The 7,398-nt window shown below is 41.3% G+C and overlaps 1 pseudogene; it reads right to left on the minus strand.

Moving 5' to 3' along the window:
• Positions 1-2,312: 2,312 nt before the first annotated feature.
• Positions 2,313-6,210, minus strand: LOC114511358 (annotated as a pseudogene).
• Positions 6,211-7,398: the final 1,188 nt, after the last annotated feature.

A 7,398-nucleotide genomic window follows, 5' to 3' on the forward strand; every position in this document is an offset into this window, starting at 1 on the left:
CTCTTTGGAGAAATCAGCTGACAGTCTGATGGGAACTCCTTTGTAGGTGACTGTCCCCTTACCTCTTGCTGCTTCTAGGATTCTCTCCTTCACTTTTACCTTGGCTAATGTAATTATGATGTGCCTTGGTGTGTTTCTTCTTGGGTCCAACTTCCTTGGGGCTCTCTGAGCTTCTTGGATTTCTTGGAAGACTGTTCCCTTTGCCAGATTGGGGAAGTTCTCCTTTATTATTTGTTCAAATATGTGCTCAATCTGTTGCTTTTCCCCTTCTGATTCTGGTACCCCTATAATTCGGATATTGGAACGTTTAAAGGTGTCTTGGATGCTCTTAATCTTTTCCTCAATTTTTTGAATTCTTATTTCATCATGCTTTCCTGCTTGGTTGATTCTATCTTCCTTCTGGTCCACTGTATTGTTTTGAGACTCATAATCCTTCCTTTCACTATTGGCTCTCCTCCGCATGTCTTCCTGCATCTGTTTTATGGTAATCTGCATTCTTTCATCTAAATTTCGTCCAAAATCCACCAGTTCCGTGAGCTTTCTGATCACCAGTGTTTTGAACTGCGCATCTGATAGATTGGCTAATTCTTGGTCGCTCAAAAGGATGAGTCCCGGGGGACTGATCTGCTCTGTTGAAAACATATTTTTTTTTTCCCCTGCCTCTCCTTTTTTTTTCCGGTCTGGTCGCTCTTGTTACGGTGGGGGGCGGAGCCTTAGGTGTTCACCGGGGCTGGGCGCCCCCGTCGCTAGATTATGACGTTATATGCGGGGGCGGGAGCGGGGCGGGAGAAAACAATGGCGGTAGTTCCGTTCCCCTGGACTCAGACCCTTGTCTGGGCTTCCGGGCCGCAAGTTCTGCCCTGGTCCACAATCGCTGCCCCTCTGGGTCTGCCAGCCGCAGCTTGCGTACTCAGGGATCACCGCTACCTTCTTGCGCGTCCGATGGCTTTTGCGCTGATTTCGCGCCAAACCTTCCCCGACCTCCGCGCGCCAGCCCCGCGCCCGCCCGGCTGGTCTTCTCCTACCAGTCCGGATGAATGCGTCTACTTCAACTTCTTGGCTGCCCGACTTCCATTCAGATAAATCCTCTGCCGGATCTGGGTGTTATTCTGATAGTAAATTATTGTTGTAAATTATTGGTTTTCTAATCTTGGTTGTAGGAGGAAGTACGGTGCGTCCACCTATTCCTCCATCTTGCCCAGGCATAGGTTTTTTAATATCAACACGGAATTTATGGAAGTCATAAGATACAATCATTCATAAACTTTACACAGGCTTCAGTGGAGAGAGGTACCTAGACAAACACTGCCAACTCTTACAGCAAAAGGTGTTGGTTTGACAAGTGTTAGGTGCTAACACGAGCTACATAAACCCACTATTCATGTCCTTCTGAAACCAGAGTGAGGGAGAACCTTATCGCCATTCTGTCAAACATCACGTAACTGAACGTGCTGTGCAAGGGGTCATGAATCCAATGCACACGTATCACAGAATTAAAACTCCAGTTAAGCAACTGAACTACTCATTGAAGTAAATTAAAAAGACATATTAATGCTATTTTAGAAACATCATCAGGACAGAGATTTAATTATAAATTGGCCTGGACTGTATCCTGTAAAGAGAATTTTGCTTAGTACTAAAAGAGAATCTGTCAACAGGCATCCTAGGAAAGCTGTGGAATCATGCTCTTCTTTATTCCTAAAGAAATTCACCGGATGGGATGATACCTGTAATCTCCCAGTGGTTCTAGGAATTCTACTTACCAATTAATTCAGTAATTGATAGGAGTATTTAAGCAATAAGAAGATCAAAAGTAGGCCTTGTTCTCAACATATATTAGATAGGTGGATTTTTTAAAATCACATGATAAATGTAAATCATAAAATCAAGTGCCCTGGCTGGTGTGGCTCAGTGGATTGAATGCCAGCCTATGAACCAAAGGGTTGCTCATTCAATTCCTAGTCAAAGCACATGCCTGGGTTGTCAGCCAGGTCCCTGATGGGGGTGCACAAAAGGCAACCACACATTGATGTTTCTCTCTCTCCCTTTCCCTCTCTAAAAATAAGTAAATAAAATCTTTTTAAAAAGATTTTTAAAAAATCAAGCGTACTTAGAAAGGCACACTGATTTTATGTGACATAAAAAACCTTAGACTGCGAACTGTGTGTGCTTACAATAACATTTTACCTGGGAAAGCCAATGAGTGAGATTTCTTGAAAATATTTACTTGCACAATACAAAACAAATACGTGCAAATGGCAAGGTCCCTAAAATAGCAGTAAGAGTTTATATACAGAAAGATGTCACAATCTAATCAGATACGCAAGAGATGGCATTTCCCAGAGTTTATGACACAGAACATTAACCTCCGCAGGCTCCTGCTCCATGGCCTTCTCCCCTGTGTAACAGTTTGACTCCTTTGTTCTGGTTCTCACTTTCCCACAGTCCAGGCGTGTGAATGATCCTCCCAACGAGTTCCTCAAAGGCACAGTGTACACCATTGCAGGTTTTCGCACTTGCCTCTATAAATAACATGGAACACTTCCATGCAAATTTCAGGCCCTCATTTAAATATCAACTTCATGATTTTTCTTATCAATTTTATTTCCAGCTAGCGTATTTACTATGTCATTTCTCATGCAGTATGTTTCCAATTCATTTAACCAATTATCCAGTGTAACAAAGGTGTCTCTTCTTGTGACATCATGTACTGATAGAAGACCCTATGCACCTCCACAATAACTAAGAGTTCGTGTTCCGAACTTCTCTTCACCATCAGTATCCCTTATTGCAAGTTTAGCCTTGTTTCCATCCACTGAAATTGTTTTCACCTTAAAGTCAACACCTATTGTTGCTGCAAGTTCTGGATCAAAAGTATCATCTGTGAACCTCAAGGGCAGACTAGACCTGCCTGCACCACTCTCGCCATCAATGAGGCTCTTCAGAGCCTCATGGTCAACACATCCTCCATCCTCTTCACCCTTGTCAGCCCCAAGCACAGCCACCACCGTCTGGCTCTGAAACCTTCACTGAGAAGAGGTGCTGTGCATGTGCTGTCAGTTGACTGGCTCTTGCTTGCTGCACCTAATTTTACTTGAAGTCAAAGTAACAATGTTAACCCAGCAACTTTGCTACCTTCTTTGCAGGGTGAAGGCATCCACTATTGTGTTTTGCTTACTGACCACCTTCTTGTTCCTAGGAATAGTTTACAGGAGACTTCTATTGATAATACTGATTTAATTTGGTTTACAGATGGATTTTTCAAAAAATAAACAGGGATGTTACCCAGCTTGATATGCAATAAGTTCTATGAGGACATAAGTGAAGGTTCTCATTTACCTAAATAAGACCTGCCCCACTAGCCTAATTAATTGTACTAACTCAGGCTTGTCAACTGGCCAAAGATCAAACAGCCAGTATTTACACTGATAACGGCTACACCTTCGGTGCAGTTCACAACTTTAGAATATTGTTAAAGCAACAAGGCTTCTTAATTTTCTTAGGACAGCCCACAAAGACTGGAAAATAGGTTATAGAATTAATAGATATCATATAGAAATGGAAACAATTGGAAATTATTAAAATTCCTAAACATTCTATAACTGTCACCATAGAAGCAAAAGGAAATTATTTAGCTGATGCTACAGCTAGACAGGCAGCATTAAACTGCCAAATTATCCACCTGGGAATGCTCCTTACTTCTTATTAAGTTAACTTATAAAATCTTCTTTATAGTTCCACCAGAAAGCTGCAGGAGAAAATACAGCAACAAAAAGGGGGAACTATTGTCCCAGGCAAACAGGTATGGCTTGGACCCAATCAGAAACCAATCTTATTGGGAGCTTAAGGGAGCTTAAGGGAGCTTAAGGGAGCTTAATTACCTGTATTTTCACATGTCCAAGAACTAAAATATTAGAGTTTTAAAAGAAGATTTCATGGAGTGAATAATATTACTGCTACTTTAGCTCATAAAGTGTATAGCAGATGTTCATATGTTCAAATATAACCCTGGAAAATCATTTTGTGGCTCCCAAAGCAATTTCCCACTTCCGTTAGCTCCATTTGAGGTATGGTAATTAGATTTTTTCCAAATGCTACCATTTCAAAATACAAATATGTGTTAGTTATGATTTATGGGTTGAGGCATTCCCTTGAAGGAAAGCAAAGTCTTAATGGTAGGCAAATTATTATCAGAGAAAAAATTAATTCTTGGTTGGGGAATTCCCTCTGAGTTACAGCGACTGAAGGACTCCTTTTACTAGACAAGTAATGCCATCTATTTGTAATATTTGGCTTATTCTACAGAATTTTCATTGTGCCTATCACCCCCAATTCTCTGGATTGGTGAAACATATAAATGGTACAATTAAAACTTAACTAGGTATTTTTTCAGAAGCTTTTAATCTCCCTTGGCTAAAAGTTCTCCCCACACTGTTCCTCAACCTGGAATCTATGGTAAGCATAGTCTTTCTTGTTATGAAATAGTCACCAGCTGCCCTATGAATCTGGATGAAAGGACATGTGAATCAACTACTAAAAGGAGACATTCTGCATTAATATCAAAGGCTCATTAACCAACTTGTAGGGACGGATAAGTTAGCAACAAACATTGTTATTGGTGGAGAATGAATTCTAGCAGTACCTTGAGGAAAACAATTCCCTGAGACCTGCATGGGAGGATGTGGCTCTGTGGCAAGCTCTGTTGATGACGTAAAATTAAGGGGGTTCCCCTCCTGACATCCCAATGTCCCATCTCCATCTGTCACACCATGGAAAAGGCTGTCTTGTCCTCAGCAAGGCCAAGACAAAAGCCGGAGTCCAGAGTTTCTGCTCCATGTTAAAGTCCAGTCCAGTCTAACATTCTGTTAGTTTAGCGTGTGTTCCCAGCTGTGGCCCATTGTTGTGCCTTGGTATTCAGCCTGCTAGGGCCACGTGGCCATGGAGAGAACAAGTGCATGCACCATGCAAGCGCAGGTCATCAGGCAAGAGAGAGCATTCTTTGTTCCCCTCAGCTTACAACCAGGAGCTTGGGTTTGGAACAAACCAGGTGCTTCCTCAAAATGACCAATCAACTTCCCAAGTTTTCATGGGCTTTAAATGGGTCCACACCTCCTATTTAGGCTGACAGGCCTCTATGATCCAGCATCTCCCCCTGAAACCCCCTCCCCAACAATCTGGTACCAAAGTGGGGAGGGAAGAGTGTTAATTCCCTTGGCAAAGCAGTGCTACAATCCCCAGGAATGTAAAGAGCTGTAGCTTCCTGGTGAGGCAAACAGGCTTATGCTTCCTAGTTTATGAAGTTTAATGTCTAAGTCCCTTTGTTCCCCTTCCCCATCAATAATTAGCTAAATACCAATAGTAACAATTTTACACTGTGCTGCTGGAAGACGAAGACTTCAAAGACCACAACTTACAACAAGGATATTTTTGTCCATTAGAAAATATATTAATTTAAGCTCTCTCCAACATCATTGGAAGGGATCTCATCAGATGCCTGACAGAGAATAGACATCTGCCGTGGCTCTGACGCTTGCCTCCACCTCCAGTGCAGACCAAAGACTCTCCAGGATGAGAAGCCACCAACATCAGAGATAGACAGCTGTCATAGGCTGGTATACCTACAAATTGATGGCGGACTTTATTTGTTTGATTGTCTTTACCTATCTGCTAATATTATTATTATTAATAATTATTATTATACTTGTTATTTAGGCTTTTCTCAAGCCTTGTATGTATAGCCCAATTGTCAATAATTGCTTAAGGTATACAAGAAAACTTTTGTATTATCAATAAAACTATTTATGGTTCCTCTTTTGAAATTTAGAAGAATGCTATTATAAAAGAAAGAAATGCGTACATTTTTATTTTTTTAATTTTTTATTGTTTATTTACAGTTGTCCCCTTTTTCCTCCCATTATTCTCCCCTGCCCTGCCCACCACACCTCCCACATTCAATCCCCACCCCCACTGTCCTTGTCCATGTGTCCTTTATAGTTGTTCCTTGAATTCATCCTTCCCTTTCTTTCCCCCATTTCCTCCCCCACTCCTCCCCTCTAGTCACTGTCAGTTTGTTCTTAATTTCAATGTCTCTGATTCTATTTTGTTCTCTTGTTTGTTTTGTTGATTAGGTTCCACTTATAAGTGAGATCACATGGTATTTGTCTTTCACCGCCTAGCTTACTTCATTAGCATAATACTCTCCAGTTCCATCCTTACTGTTGTGAAGGGTAGGAGCTCCTTTTTTCTTTCTGCTGCATAATATTCCATTGTGTAAAAAAGATGTTAAAAGAAAATAGTTTGTCCTAATAATTTAATTATTGCTAAATGAATAAAAAGACAAACCAAAAAAGGGAAGTTGTAGAAATTAGTGGAAAAGGAATACTGAGAAAGGAATTTTATGTATAAACACTAGAACCTAATTATGGGAATGTGCTCGCCCCCTACCCCAACAAGGACCACTAACTACCTTAATTTCGATGGAAGCTGAAGTGGCTATAAAAATATGGCCCTCTATAACTGCTGAGGCAAAAAAAATATTTACTTGTAAAACTCTTTCTTTCTGGCCTCTGGATTTATGGAACATTGTGTTCTTACGGCCCTGGCCCTGACTGAACCTTGAGGTTGCAGCCTCCAGTTGCACAACTAGAGAGGATCATGTTAATAACAGTACCTGAGGGCTTGCAGTGGGAAGTAAGTGGGCCATGGTAAATACAAACCCACCTCGGGGTCAGATTATGAAAACTGGGAAGGTGTATGGTGTGCCCTCCAACTATAAGAAAATGTTATACAACATGCAAAATATAGAAAAGTGATAGAGACAACCCCCAGGGCAGTATTTTTCCCCCAACAAAGGTCAACTATCACCATAACTGAGCCTGCCTGTGTCTGCTTGCATCTTGGATAACAGATTCGATAACATGTTTTTGGAATATCAAAGTAATTTTCTTTTTTTTTTTTTGACTTTTTTTTCAAAGTAATTTTCTATCCCCCCCAATTCACAACTACAGTACACAAAATCCCTCATTATTACTGTTATCACATTCATTGTTGACTATTACTCTGTACCCACCTATGTGAAAGAAGTATGTGTCACCCTGATGGGGGGCTCAGGTGGTTGGAGCACTGTCCCATACACCAGGAGGTTGCCGGTTCAAAGCTTGTCAGAGCACACCCCTAAATCGCAGGTTCTGTCCCCAGTCAGGGCACACAGTAGGGGGCAACTGACTGATGTTCCTCACACCGAGGTTTCATTCTCTCTCTCTCCCTTCCTGTCCCTCTAAAATCAATAACATACCCTCAGGTGATTAAAATAATAATAAAAATAAAAGAAGTGCGTGTTTATTCATTTTACTCTTCATCTAATCCCAGAGGTTTCCCTGCTGTGCCTTCTCCCACCTC

The sequence above is a fragment of the Phyllostomus discolor genome, chromosome 12, assembly GCF_004126475.2.
Source record: "Phyllostomus discolor isolate MPI-MPIP mPhyDis1 chromosome 12, mPhyDis1.pri.v3, whole genome shotgun sequence".
Taxonomy (NCBI): Eukaryota; Metazoa; Chordata; class Mammalia; order Chiroptera; family Phyllostomidae; genus Phyllostomus; species Phyllostomus discolor.